The following is a 15,999-nucleotide window of genomic DNA, read 5'->3' as shown; positions in this document are numbered from 1 at the left end:
AACTTTGTTTGTGGGAGTCTGTTAATCACGTACGACGCCGTCCTCATACATTCGGCCCAAAATCTACCTGGTACATTCTTACCATGAAGCATACTTCGACAAGTTTCAGCAAGATGACGATTCTTACGTTCTGCCACTCCATTCTGTTGTGGAGTATTAGGGCAAGTTAATTGCCTTCTGATCTTGTGCTTCTCAAGATACATATTGAACTCAGTCGATAAATATTCTCCTCCATTATCTGTGCGTAAGCACCTAATCTTATTATTGAGCTCACTTTCTATCTTCTTCTTGAACTCTTTAAACTTCTGAAAAGTCTCCGACTTTTCCTTCATGAAGTAAACCCACACATACCTTGAGAATTCATCAATGAATGTCACCATATACTTCATTCCTCCAAGTGATGTTTGTTTCACTGGGCCAAAGACGTCTGAGTGTATGAGCTCTAGTGGTGTCTTGGACTGATGTTGTGACTCCTTGAATGGCAATTGGTGAGCTTTTCCAAATTGACATCCAGCACATATTGTATCTGTTCGGATATCAATTTGAGGAAGCCCATTTACTATGCGTTTCACCATCATCTCCTTTAACTTATTGTATCCCACATGCCCAAGACGTTCATGCCACAGATCAGCCTTCTCATTCTTTCGAGTCTTATCCACATATGCTGTTTCAGCAGATAGTATATAGACCGACTCTATTCTTTTTCCTTGCATAATTGGATTGCCAACCACCTTCACTCTCTTGAATACGGACACATCTTCTGGTCCAAAGAGCACATAGTTCCCTTCTGCTGTCAATTGTGGTACTGACAGTAAATTCTTCTTTAGGCCAGGGACAAGATACACCTTCTCGAGTTGGAGCTTATGAGAGTCGCCTTCATTTGGAATTATTGTCTTTCCAATGTGAGAAATAGACAACCTTGAATTGTCGGCTGTCAACACGACTCTCTTTCCTTTGTAATCCTCCATTTCTTGCAGCTTCGTCTCATCATTGGTCATATGATTTGAGCACCCAGAATCAATGATCCAATCATCTTTGTAGTTTATTTTTAACTTTAAGGTTGCTGCAAGAGCTTGATCATCCATGTCAGCTTCAACGGAGAGTCCTGCTTCTGCATCCCATGTTTCCTCATTAATGGTTGCTTCGAATGTGACCTCTTTATTCTCATCTCTTGCGGCGGCCACATTTCCTTCAAAAGTTCGCCTTCTGGGGAATCTACAATCTCGAACAAAATGACCCTTCTTGCCACAATTGAAGCATTCACCATTCTTTCTCTTATCATTTTGCCCGTATTGTTGGCGATGATCTCTTCTTCCTTGTTGAGCTCCCCGAGCTCCCCCTGAAGTGTTGCCTTTTGACTTTGGGTGACTCTTCCATCCATATGTCTGACTTTCTTTCATCGCATCTTGTCTTCGAGATGTTGCTTTCTTCTTATTGATGAAGAGTGCATCTTCTCCGTCTTTTATGGTTACTTCATTTATCTGCTTGGCTAATGCCTCTTGATTAGCCAATAAATTCTCCAGCTCTATTAATGATGGTTGAGTAGGCCATCCTCTCACAGCGGCTATAAATCCATTATACTCGGACCTTAAGCCGTGGATGATAATTCTCTTCATCCTTGCATCACTCACTTTCTCTTCAGGAGCAAGTTGAGATATCTCACGACAAATAGATTTCACCTTGGTGAAATACTGAGAAATAGACAGACTTCCTTGTGAGATACCCGCGAGCTCATTTTCCAAGAGCTGGAGGCGTGCTTCATTCTTCTTTGAAAATAATTTTTCAAAAGTTTCCCAAGCTGCCTTTGGTGTTTTCTCGTCACGGATGTGCTCCAATAGATCCTCCTCGATTGTAGTCTTCAATATAAATAAAGCCTTCCCGGCCTTGATGTTCCATTTTCTCAAGGCTTCGGCATTTTCTTTCGGTGGAGGCGTTGTGTCACTGCCAGCAACTATTTCCCATAAATCCTGTCCTTGTAGGTAGGATTCTATACAAGTCCGCCAATAACCATAGTTGTGGTTATTGAGACTCTTGATTCCACTGCTCGTACTTGCAAGATCTGCCATCATGACGTCCAACGTCCAATAAGCTTGGTCCCTGACCGATGAGCTTTCACAGTTCCTAACTGTGCTCTGACAGAATCTTCCTTAGAGCCTTGGTGAAAACAAGCCGATGTAAACGTCCAACGTTTACCGATTTCCTCCACTAGAAATGGTCCCGAATGACCCGCTCTGATACCAATTGTTGAAAGCTTCGACGAGCCCAACACACCCACTATAGAGGATCTAGACTATACTAGACTCACTACACCAACACTTTAACGTTGGTTAGCCTTTAATTGTATAAATCCTTAGTGCACAATGTACTTAGGCGACAGTGTCGACCATATATCTTTAGGCGGTATAACCGACCATGTATTACTTAGGCGGCAGAGCCGACCATATAATAAGAACAACAAAAGTGCACTAAGAACTTAAACACAAACTAAGGCTTGATCGGGAAACTTAACAAAAAAAAAACACTTATATTAAATTACAATTACAATTACAATATTACTTACAAGCTTTCTCTTCTCTACTTTCGCTAACTCACACTCTTCTTCTCTTCTTCACAACTCACTTCTTATTTCACTCTCACAACTTTCACACAACTTACTTCACACTCTACAAATGAAATCCTCACCCTTATTTATACTACTCCATGGAAGTTTCTAGAAACTAGATATTTCCATGGATATATATAAATATCTAGATATTTTTATACATATAAATATCTAGATATTTCTTACACACATAAATATCTAGATTTTTCTTTACATTTTAATATCTAGATATTTTTCATATACATATTAATATCTAGATATTTTACCCATATACATATACTAATTCCATATTATTCTAAATTTGCATTGTATTTTAACAATCACTATCAGTGAATCATTAACCATTTCAAGATATATTAATATTTAAGTTCATGATATCTTCGGTTTCATATTTAAACCGTATTAGAAGTTGGGGTCCTGAAGTTTTTAAAGTTTTTCAATAGAAGTCTAACATGACCTATTCAAAATTTTTAACGTTAAATCAAGAGACGGAGCTTGAACATTAATAATGAGGGGGCCATAATAATTCAGTCGAAACACGAAGTCTCTTATATATAATTAAAATCCATCAAGTTCAAATAACGTAGATAAAATGATTAATGGTGGACAAAGAAAAACACTACAACTCGGCTCGATGACCCTTAATGTCAAAATAACGTATGTTTTCTTTTTGAAGCCCAATGGGAGGAAAAAATATGTGAAGGCGTGAAGATAGTCAATTATAGTTTTAAAACCGTATGCTAGTGAGGTTGGTGGGGTCAATATTTAATTTTACCATGTCTAGTCTCTAGAACTATAGAATTTGCTATTAAGAACATATTTTTCTTTTTTGGGGACCATGGCACCCCCAGCCCTACAGAAGCTCCGTGCTGGTTAAATGTCAAATGAAAATCTCCAATCATTTTTTATTAGTACTTGGCGAAAGGTTTTTTATATTTAAATTGAACAATATTTAGCACGAAGTATTTGCATTAATTAAGTCTTACTCCGTACTAAAAGATAAAGTTTAATTAGATATTTATTTTTCTACTATTTGTGGGGATTATCTCTTCATCTTAAATAGGATTAAATAATACATTTTGTCTAAAAGTAATTCCACCTATGAGACACCACCCATACAAACACATCTGCCTTCCTTTTTTTCACTCTATATCGACATCATACTATCTTGTTCCAATAGAAACGGAGTAAATATGGATTTTGCTAACGTATGTGAACGTTAACTTTCATTTAATAATTTCGGAATCTTCATGTATGTTATTATTTGTATTAATAGTCATTAACTCAATCTAATATTTATCATTTATGTGTGTGCATTAATTAAAACCCTTAATGGGTTTTAATGAAGCTAGCCAATTTACACTTTTGGTTCTTCAATTTCCTCTCTTGTGAGTGTTTCATTTGGGATGGAGAAACGATTTATCTTTATTCTAGGATAGAGGAAGTATTGTCTACGTCTCACCTCCCACATACCTCACACATATGAAATTGAGTATGTTGTTGTTGTTGTTGTTGTTGTGATTCTTCAATTTCCTATAATTAGATCATATTAATCACTAAGTTAAGACTAGTAGGTTAAGATTCTGATATTCTCACAAGAGATTTTCAGTTTAAACCTCACTAAATATACATCTTAAAGTGCAAGGAAAATGTCAAAAACACCCATTGGATAACATATTTAAGTTACGTGTATAGATCTGAATATTTAATATTTCTCTCTCGAATAGTTTTCAATAGATAAATCCTTGTCTATTGTTCTCATCCGGACAGTTGAGAGTAATTCTCCTCATAAAATCAACTATACAAATTTTCATTACTCGAGTATAAAACTATGGTCGTGTTTATGAAACTTAATTTAAAAAGTCGTGAATAGGTGTTTGTTTTTAACTTATTAAATAAGACGCGTCTTAATAAAAAAACTGAATTAAGTGTGAATTTTCATTCAAGTTCTTACTTTTAAAATTGTTCTTATAACTGCTCACATATAGAGTCAATTTAATAATTTTTATTATTCAAATAATTTTTCAGCACATAAAACAAACACTAATTATTTATTTATAACTTATTCCTCTTAGACATCATATATCCATTCAGATTCAAAACTTAATAAGAAAAAAATCAAACAGACCCTATATACTTACTATATAATAGGAACTTGACTGAAAACTCGACTTAAGGCTCCATTTGTTTTTTATTTTTATTAAGTTATGTTGTCTGAATGAATTTATAACGTCTGCGAGGAATAAGTGATGAAAAAAATATGTGTTGTTTGTTTTATGTGCTGAATACTGACTGAATAATAAAAATTACAAATTTAACCATGTACATACGAAAGTTATAGGCAGTTATGTTAGCAGTTTTAAAAGAGTAAGGACAAATATGAAAATTCATATTTTCATGACTTAAATTATTAAGATATTATATTTTCATTAAGTTAAAAACAAACACCATACGACTTATTTAATTTTATATCATTAAGTCCATTAAGTTCTAAACAAACGGGACCTTAATTAATTACAACCATACGGAGTGATTTTTTTTGAAAAAAAATAAAATAAAAAAAAAGTAGACTTTTCAATATGTTTAAACACAAATCCCTTTACTTTAAACACCTAAAGGCTAAATGTATAGTGGGACCCATATTAAAAGGTCTTACAACTCGTCCATAAATAGCCCATTTGAAACTGATCCCATCCCCCCTTTCTCCTTCCGGTCCACTCAACCATATATTTCCAAACCATGATGTCCTTTGAATTAGACCCGGTTCATTACCATCTCATCGAAGCCGAAATTCGTGAAATTCTCGGACTCCAACCTGAACTACCATCAATCTCTACCTCAACTTCCGGCTCATTGTATCCACAAGAAGAAAGAAAACGTATCCGAATGCTATCAAACCGAGAATCAGCTAGAAGATCTAGGCTAAAAAAGAGAAAACGTTTAGAAGAACTAAGTGAGCAAGTAAACCGGTTTAAAACTGAAAACCGAGAACTCAAGAAGCGGTTAACTTCCGTTATAACACGTGGCCATTCATTGGTCATGGAAAACAATCAACTTCGGTCCGAGTGCATTCATCTACAGTTAAAGTTGTCCGGTCTATGTCAACTTCTAGCCAACAATATTCAATTTTGATCACTATTCCCTCCAAAACTCTCATCAAACTATAGTAATTAAAATATAGATCTCATGCAATACTTACCATTAATTAATTAACGTACACATATACTATACGACGTATAATATATCAATGTATAATGTAGTGTATAGATCACGTATGCATGTTACTCCGTATTAGTGATTCAAAGTTTTGAGAGCTATGTATTTATATTTTACTTTTTAAAGGCACTGAGAGCTATGTATAGTATTATATTTTTACGCCCGTTGTGTTCATGGTGCTTAATTTGCACTATATAAGCGTATTACGGAGTATATGTCAAAAGTAAATTATATCTAGGAGTGCATAGTTTTGTTTTTATTGCATAAAAGTATTAACCCAATCAAATTCAAACCAAAAAAAATTTTCTTATGAAATTAAAAAGTAAAAGTTGTAAGGTTTTCCCTGTTCGGGTTACCCGGGAAGGACGAGTAATCCGACCCCATACTCTAGTGTACGCAGTCCATCAGGAATACTCCCTGGCTGTTTCCAACCCTTCCCTGGCCACATGTTGTTCGATCTCTTTCCGAAGATATTGTAAAATTTTGCATGTATGTAGAGATTCTTTTTTACAGTCGATAAATATTTTGCTCTAAAGTTAAGTGGAATCTAGACTTAGATTTTCGTGTACCCACCACGTGCCACAAACATATTTTCAGTCAAACACGTGTGACTATGTTTGCAAGTGTTTTGTTCTAGAGTCGTCGGTAAAAGCACAGGTACTGTAGTGGGTATATATCGTGTTGGATATTTGTCGAAGGTTTTGCATTTTGTGGTTTGTTATCTGTATAATAGAAGTCTTAGAGTCTGTACGTGATTCAGTATTTTCATTTAGAATCATTATTGCTAATTATAATGAATTTCTTGTTAGTCTTATTTCTATTTATATTATTATTAATCACTTAAATAATATACCCATTCTTATTTTTTTAACGGCGGTCACAGTCACAAACGAATATTAAGTGAAACACTACTTATTACAGGTTACGTCATAAAGCTATATTGTAATTTCATGTGTTGACAATAGGGATGGTAAAAATATCCGTGTGTTAACTGATTTGTATTAAATGGACATGAAATCTGAATCATTTGATAATAGGTGATGATAAAAGATGTTGAAAAAATTAATTTTTGTGAGAGCCCATTTTATAACTCGCACGGGGTTTTCCAAAGTATTGAGACGGCCATGGTTGATAACACAACCATCATGAGTCATCTTCAATGGCGAATTTATGATTAAAATATTTTGGGGTCCTAATTATTAAAAAAAAAAAAAAACTAAGTATATTTGAAGAGTAATTTAGTGGTTGTTTACCTTAAAAAAAATCATAAATATTTAAAAAACTATATGAGTGTAATTAAATTTAATCGTATTATATATGATTTGAAGAGTAAATTGTATAAAAAGTTTTTATACTAATGAAATCATAGGACCCTGATATGTTTGAGACACACCTAATCTTATTGTAATATGATTACGCATTTCACCCGGTAGCGGGTCTGGCACTCAGCGGGCTTGTTCCCCCAGGTTTACCCTCTGCGGGGGAGTCAAAGATTCGTTCGTAGGGGGGGGGGGGGGGGGGGGGGGTTCCTGAGTAACCAAAAAAAAAAAAAAAAAAAAATTATGATTACGCATTCGTTCACAAGGAGTAGCGTTTAAGATTCAAACAACTAATAATTATTCTAAGAAATTGGGGGTTTTGTTTTGAAGTTAAGTAAACTAAAAACAATATCAAAAGTAAAACAACGAATTAACCAGATAAGGGAGGTATTGTCCACTTTAATGCTCAACAAATGACTAGGATTGTTCTTTTATTAAAACCACTTATTTAAAGTCTAGGTAATTAGTTCATATCGGTCTCACGAAATCAATAAACCAAAGGCATAATGAATTCAATTTACTCACATAAATTATCATTCAGAGGTCCAAATTACCATGTAAAATTAATATAGACTTTCTCTTGGTTAAACTCACGTAAAACTTAGGCAAATGGGATCACTCGAAAAAGCCTACATGATTGTGTTGTCACAATATCAATTTAATCACCAATTGCACTCACATACAATTGTCTAGAACTAAAAGATGAAGTACAAGCATATGAATATTGATAAACTCACATAAATCAAATTCAATAACTTGTATAATTAAATAGGCGATATATAAACAAGCACGACAATGGATCTTTCAAGGAAGCACAATTAATTAAACATAAAAACCTTAATAAATCAAGAACTAGAACAATCCATAGTCATAAGTCGTACATCAAGTAGACACAATTAAGGTTTAGCCTAACATAGCAAAAGAAAGAACAAAATAACAATTGGAACAAGTAGTATTCATCATAAAATTACTAAAACAAAGAAAAACTAGAGTACCAATGTTTGTTAGATGACCCAATCTTCAACCATGATGTTATGATCTTTAAAATTGGTGAAGATTGGCATGAAAACCTTCAAAAACGACCCTTCTAGCCTCTGGATTCGTCCCCCAATCGATACCCTAAAGTTGGGGTTAAATAGGGGTATTTAAATATGGAAATTCGGAAGTCTGACCGACCCCGCATCGCGAACGCGATGTGCCAATCGCGGCCGTGATGCATTGCTGCTCGAAAACTGCTGATTTCTGTCTCTAGATCGCGACCGCGATGTGTACATCATCTGAACAGTAGATCCAATTCTTGATTACCGTAGAGCTCTGAGTTACGGACGTCTGGGCTTTGAATTCACCTTTTTTCGAGACCGTATGCTCAAGTTATGGCCAAAACCGTAGAGACGCGCAAACCCGAATTTGAACCTTCTTCAACAATCATCTTTTTAGCTCCAAAACTCTCGTAACCCACCAAGAATACTTCTAAAACATCACTTGAACCAAAAGGCGATAAACTTTATAAAAGTCTCATTATATCTTCAAAATATCACAAAATGAATACGAACTGAACCCGATATCACAATATAAAATATGTATATATGTGACGATATCATAACTCACTTGATAGGCTATAGACCGTGGCCATCTTAATGATTTAAAAATAATTAATTAATGATTAATATACATGCATTAACAACCTACTCAAATAAGAAACAAAATTAACTTTTTTTCAAACTTAGGTTTACATTGGTGGTATTTTTATGTCATATTCAATAGGTTTATCATAGATGGAGTTTTTTTATAATAGCCTTAATGAATATCTTCAAAAAAGAATGTGCAAAAAATCTTGTACAAAAGAATTAATAAGTTGGTTATTTACATGTTAGTGTGGTGGTTATTTAAATTGTACAAATAAACAAAGCGTTTCTTAAAACTTTAAGGATAACACTTACGGTTATGTTTAGAAATTTCCTAAATGGATTAATAGATTCTAAAATACTACGGGAGTATTTCTTAATTAATACCTATTATACATATATACAATTGAGCAAATTTGGGTTACTATTGATAAATAGTAACTCACTTTCATGTTAAGAGGAGTTGTACGTTTTGCTTAAATCGTTGTACCCACTAGCACCCTTTACTACCAAATGTCAAACAACTCAAACTTAAAAGGCTAAAGTGAAACTTCTATATTTCTAAATAAAAAAAACTTAAAAAAAATCACCAAAATCTGCATGCAACGAACCACATCCTCGCTCGCCACGCGTTGTATTTTTCCGAAACCACGGTTCAACTCGAAATAATTTTACGAACACAACGCAACTACCTATACACAAAATGTACGCTTTTCAAAAAACGCTAAATATCTCGGGATATTATGTTTTAGGGTGCCTTATTAAATTGTGTTAATATATTCCGAATGTTACAGTCATGTTGGACAACTTTCGCTAACTACAAGTGCATGAAAGACATTCCAAGAGCAAAAAGATCATGTGATTATGCAATGTATGTAAACTCACGTAATAACCTTTTGTATGTAACAACCAACAACTTTTTGCGATAACCTGTGACTTTTCTAAATTCTTAAGTTTACCGCAACATCGCGTGGTGGACCAATTGCTTGTTTGTGATAAATTTATCACAAATGATAGATACATTAAATTTTTAACATACTCAAACTCGTCAATGGTGGAGCAATAGGTATGGAAATTAAACTTGTTCTCATAATCAAAGTAGAGAAGATGTTGTTCACATAATTATTTTAGGACCGCAAACTAAACTTCCATATAGCAGTGGTGCTATTTGTTAACTTAAAGTTGCACTACAAAATTGTGGGGTGCTTTTTAATTCTTTTTATCTAGTACTTCACCGATAACTATCAACTTTAATCATCAAATATTTTTCTTTCTTTAAACAAAAATGGCTAATTCAATACATAACCTTTTTTACCAAATGTAGTCAAGTTGTATACCATGACTTGTGAGGATAACCTAGTCAATTTTTACACACAAATGTCGTTCTGTTCTTGCTATGAACATGACTTGTTACGTGCTTTAGTTTCTCAATGGTCCCTTTTTATTAATGACAAAAGTTGTTTTTCGATTATAACATCTTGTGATTTTCAACTAAACATGTTACGTACATGATGTGATCCTTCTGGTGTTTCTTTTAGAAACAAAATATTAAGGTAAGTTTGATCATCAACCGGTTGTCGCTAAAAAGTTAACCATCATGAAAAGTGAATATGAACAACCATGTGATCGATCACTATTAGCGATGGAAATTGATGTCTCTAACACTCGGCTTCTTTTTGTATAACATGCCACATGATGCAAATATTGATCTTTGAAGAAAGACTTATATAAATGGATAAGTATATGATATGAAATCTTGCTTTAAAGCTTTTAATTGTTGGTGCATTGAATATGCCACGCACAAATATATTGCCAAAATTACGGGAGAATTACTAAACATTTAATTCCAAATTATTACTCCATATATATATATATATATATATATATATATATATATATATATATATATATATATATATATATATATATATATATATATATATATATTTGGTTAACGAGGGAACTCACCCCGCAACACCCACATTGGAGCCCTACGGACCGGTAAACCCTCGGGTACCCGAGCCCCCAGGCTTACCCGGATCCCAGATGAAGCATCCTCATGTGAGCTCCCTTTTTGAACGAAATGGCTTCGCCAAGATTCGAACCCGGGTGGCTCCCCTCACAGGAAGTCCTGGTGGCCATCCAAGACATGCCTGGATGGTTATTATTATTATTACTCCATATATGTATATATATTAACTAGTTTTATGACCTTGTGCGTTGCACGAAATTTGTAAATTTATATTTTCGTAAATGTCAATAACGGTATTGTGCCCGTGCGTTGAACGAAAGTAGTAATTTTATATTTTTTTGCAAATGTAAATATTAAGCTTTGAGCTCGTGCATTACACGATTATAAATGAGCAGCCATAATTTATGTGTAATTGTATCAAATGATTAAGGTATTTAAATAGATTTGCAGTTACATGAGATCATTATCTTTAATTGACATTCTCATACTTAAAACTTGTATTTACACATGGGTCTGAAAATTTGTTATGTCATAAATATTTGTATAAAATTTATGTTTTGATATGATATGATAAATTAGAATGTTTATATGAATTAAAAAGAAATAAATTAATGGTGTTGATATTAATTTTTCAGTATGAAATGCAAGATCTTAATATCCGACGAATATCCAATATGGGAGGTTTCTTTTGATAATGTCAATATTCTCCTTGGTATTACATTCTCACATACGGTAATGATGATTGTTTTCAATTTTATCGTCGTTTGAAGATATGAGTGTGTTACTCGTAAAAAGTAGCTTCGAGTTAGCTAATTTTGCGTATATATTAGATTAAATGTATAATATAATATCAACTAATTATTAATATGGGAAGAACTGATAGAATGACATGTAGCAAGAATAAATGAGAAGTTGCACGTTAGCATATTTACACGCGTTTTATATAATGTATAGATAGATATTTAGATAGATAGATATATTATTATTAATATTATATATAATACATATTCATGTATAGATAGATAGATAGATAGATAGATAGATAGATATATTGTTATTATTATTATTATTATTATACATAATACATATTCGTTCGATAAAAAGTGTTCCGTTAGACTTTTTGTTGATTTAAGATATATTGATGAATTTTCTAATTTATTTCTCATTTAATATTATTATAAGGTGTAAATTTGCTATATTTATTGTTGAATTTTCAATAATAAAAATGATATAATTGAAAAAATATTTTGTAGCGACCCGACAAAATCGTTGTGATGATCCTTCCAAATCCGTTTGGACGAATACATCATTCATTGATTTCATAGTGAGGTTTTGACCTCTATATGATACGTTTTGTAAACATTGCATTCTTTTAAAAAGGCACACCATAAATGAATATATAAATCCAAGGTTTTCGACATCTGATGATTTCTACATATAGACAATCACCGTATATAATAGTTTTTAACAATACCTCCGTTGACAATACAGTCAAATAAGATACATGGTGATGATTTTGTGAATGCAAAGTTTTCTCGAATAAAGCATGTATGACTCCATGCACATAGCTTGTATAACGTATAAGCAAACAGCGGAAGACTTCTACAAACTTGAGAATAAACACGCTTAAAAGTGTCAACACAAAGGTTGGTGAGTTCATAGTTTTAACGTTGCGCATAATCTGTATATAAAGGTGGATCACAAGATTTCAGTTGTTTCATCCATAAACGTTTATCAAAATATTCTACAAGATTGAGCACCCTGGTAACTAAACTTTAACGTCTATATAATAAGTACCCCTGTTTTAACATACATGCAACCAACATGTACAATACACGCAAACCAACGTGTACTAAACTCAAATAGCATACGTCTGTTTTATAGTTCAGGCTAGGGTTTCTATACCTGGAACAGACGGGGATGTCAAGCCCTATGAATTCATATACAACTACTCGCGCCCACCAGTTCTTATAACCGGCAGTTACTAGTTACCAAAGCTAAGGGATTTTCGGTTCAAACTCAGTGTAGAATTAAGTATGTACTTGTATCCATTGCGTTTAAAATAAAGTACATGTATTCTCAGCCCAAAAATATAGATTGCAAAAGCATTTAAAAAGGGAGCAAATGAAACTCACCTTAGCAGCACATAAGGTCATTCACCGAAATGTAACCGAAACTCGAAATGAAAAATAACCGTAGATCTCAACCTAGAGAACATATGTTGGTCAATACATGTCTAACAAGCTAGGTCGGGTCATAGTGTATCACAATCCTAATGCTCGAGACCGACATGCAAAAGTTAACAAAAGTCATCTCAAAAGTCAACCTGACCCAATATGATCTTTAAATCTATACATGTTTATCATCATAGTATAAGTCTTGATAATTGAACGAATTTATAGTTTATCAAACTCAAAATATTATTTATTTCAGGAGCTATATTATATTTGAATTATCATGGCAATCGAAAATATTTTATTATTTCACATAGTTTTTCAATACTTGTAAAATCAGATTATAGTGTTTATAAAGCTTTAAAATATGATAAGACAGTCAACTTTGACAATTGTTCAACAAGACGAGACGTGACTTATATAGAAATTCATTTATTCGATTAGTAATATCTAAAAATCAAATTTATCAATCTCATAAACAAGTTGTTTAAATATTAATTTACAGTTTCAAACACAATTTTAATTAACGTCAAACATAATTCAGTTGACCATATCTTTTAATCCGTTCATCGAAATCACGCGATTTCTAAATGAAAAGTTAATAATTTTTTGCCAGCTTTCCAAAAACATGCATATCATATATTTTATATCATTAGCATATGTATCAAATTCGTGATTCATCATAAACTATCCAACGACAAAATTAAAGCATACAGGCATGCATAAAGATATATACTCGAGCACTAGACATGGATACACTATTAATATATAAAAGATAAGATGTGAATGCTCACGTATCAATATTGTGATTCAATATTGTAGGAAAGTACGTAGACGCAACGGAAATGATAAACACTAGTTTGACCTCACGAGCAATATCCCCGAATAATACCCATCACCTCCTTAGCTATAACTCATAATTTCTTTAGCTCTATCCCGCTCGAAAAGCTTGTTTTGAAAATAACTTGCTCATGACCTCGTCGTAGTATTTTATGTATAAAAATACTAATACTAATAATAATAAGATTTATAATAATAATAATAATAATAATAATAATAATAATAATAATAATAATAATAATAATAATAATAAAAATAATAATAAAAATAATAATAATAATAATAATAATAATAATAATAATAATAATAATAATAATAATAATAATAATAATAATAATAATAATAATAATAAATATAAATATTGAGAGAAAGAAATAGAATGAATTGTAAAGGACTCGGCAGAAAATTGGGCTATTTATAGAAGAATTCTGATTCCTAACCCCCATGCGATCGCATGGGTTTTATGCCTATTTCCCATGCGATCGCATGGCCCCAAAATCCAGCTCACAATTTTTTTTGTTTTCTTGTTTGTCGACATATTATATATATATATATATATATATATATATATATATATATATATATATATATATATATATATATATATATATATATATATATATATGTGTATATAGAAATGTGATCTAATGAGAATGTTCTCATTTATATAAATGATGAGAACAAATCTTAACTGTCCATATTTTTGATCCATGGTTATGACATTTTAAGTTTATTTAAAATTAATAATTAATTGAAAAGGGTATATGTGGAATCTTTCACCCTTAAAATTCTCATCCACTACGTATTCTCATCCACAACTCTCAAAATGATATTAACACAGTTACATATTGTCGATCAAACAGTTCCTTTATTTTCTCACATGTATAACTATCTTTCCAATCCTTTTCAATACATTTTAGCGACTAGAATGACATGGTTTATAACTGAGAAAATTGCATGCAAATTTAGATGCAGATTTATATATGTTCCGATGATCCATAAAATTGGAGTGTGAAATGGTATCAATTGATGCATCCTTAACAAATCAATAAAGTTTCTCTGTAACATATTGGTTTAAGCATCCTTTAAAAGTAGACGCATCCTTATTAATTGGATGATGATGAGGATTTATTTATAAAATACGCATGCATTCAGACAAATTGATTGCGTAAATGTTTAAGAATGTTGAAGTGATATAACAAATTTTTAATTGCATCCATAGTTATTGGTTTGAGGTTAAATAACATCCATTTGGTAAGAAAAAAAAATCGGTTGATTTTGATGAAATAATAAATTTGATATTATAATTAAATTCTAATATAAAATAGATGTGGATAAAATCTACAGAGCCATAGATTATAAAAAGTGATAAATTCTTTTTGAAATCAGATAACGTGGAATATGGAATGCCTAAAAATTAGATGATGCAAAATTACTATTATATCCATGTTCTCATTCTATATATATTGTGAGAATGTTCTCATGGGAACATTACCCTATATATATATATACATATATATATATATATATATATATATATATATATATATATATATATATATATATATATATATATATATATATATATATATATATATATATATATATATATATATATATAATTTATATTAATTATATATATATTATATTATATTCATGTACATAGTTGACTTGTAATTTTAGGTCCGTTGACTCGAACGTTGATACTCGGTTTATGTCTCGGTTCCAGATTTTCGAACGTCCTTTCGTACGCTTAGAAAACTTGTACTTTACGTTTCGTGACTCATACCTTTGTCAAAATATAGACTTAAATTATCAATAACTATGTTACCCGAAGTATATCCTGATCGTTCGAGTGTTTTGGTCATTTGCTTCTTTAAATCAACTTCTCGTTGTTTATTAATATATATTTAATAATATTATTTAAAAATCTAAACGTTTTATAACTATGTTAATATTTATCATTTTTTGTAAAATATATATATTCATTTAGAAATATAAATTTATATATATATAATTGAAATATAATATAATGTTTAGTTTCTCAAAACTAATTATATTTCAATATATATAATTTAAAATCGTTTAAATAGTAGAAATTATTATATCACCTAACGTTTACGCTCTAGAACTTAATTTGATATAATTCATTTATGCGCCAACGTTTATTTTAACTTCTTAAACGTTCTAAGTAACCTAACTAAATATTAATCGAATCAATAATCAAATGTTACTATCGTTTACTTAATTC

Source organism: Rutidosis leptorrhynchoides, chromosome 9, assembly GCF_046630445.1.
Source record: "Rutidosis leptorrhynchoides isolate AG116_Rl617_1_P2 chromosome 9, CSIRO_AGI_Rlap_v1, whole genome shotgun sequence".
NCBI lineage: Eukaryota > Viridiplantae > Streptophyta > Magnoliopsida > Asterales > Asteraceae > Rutidosis > Rutidosis leptorrhynchoides.
This window is presented reverse-complemented; position numbering follows the sequence as displayed.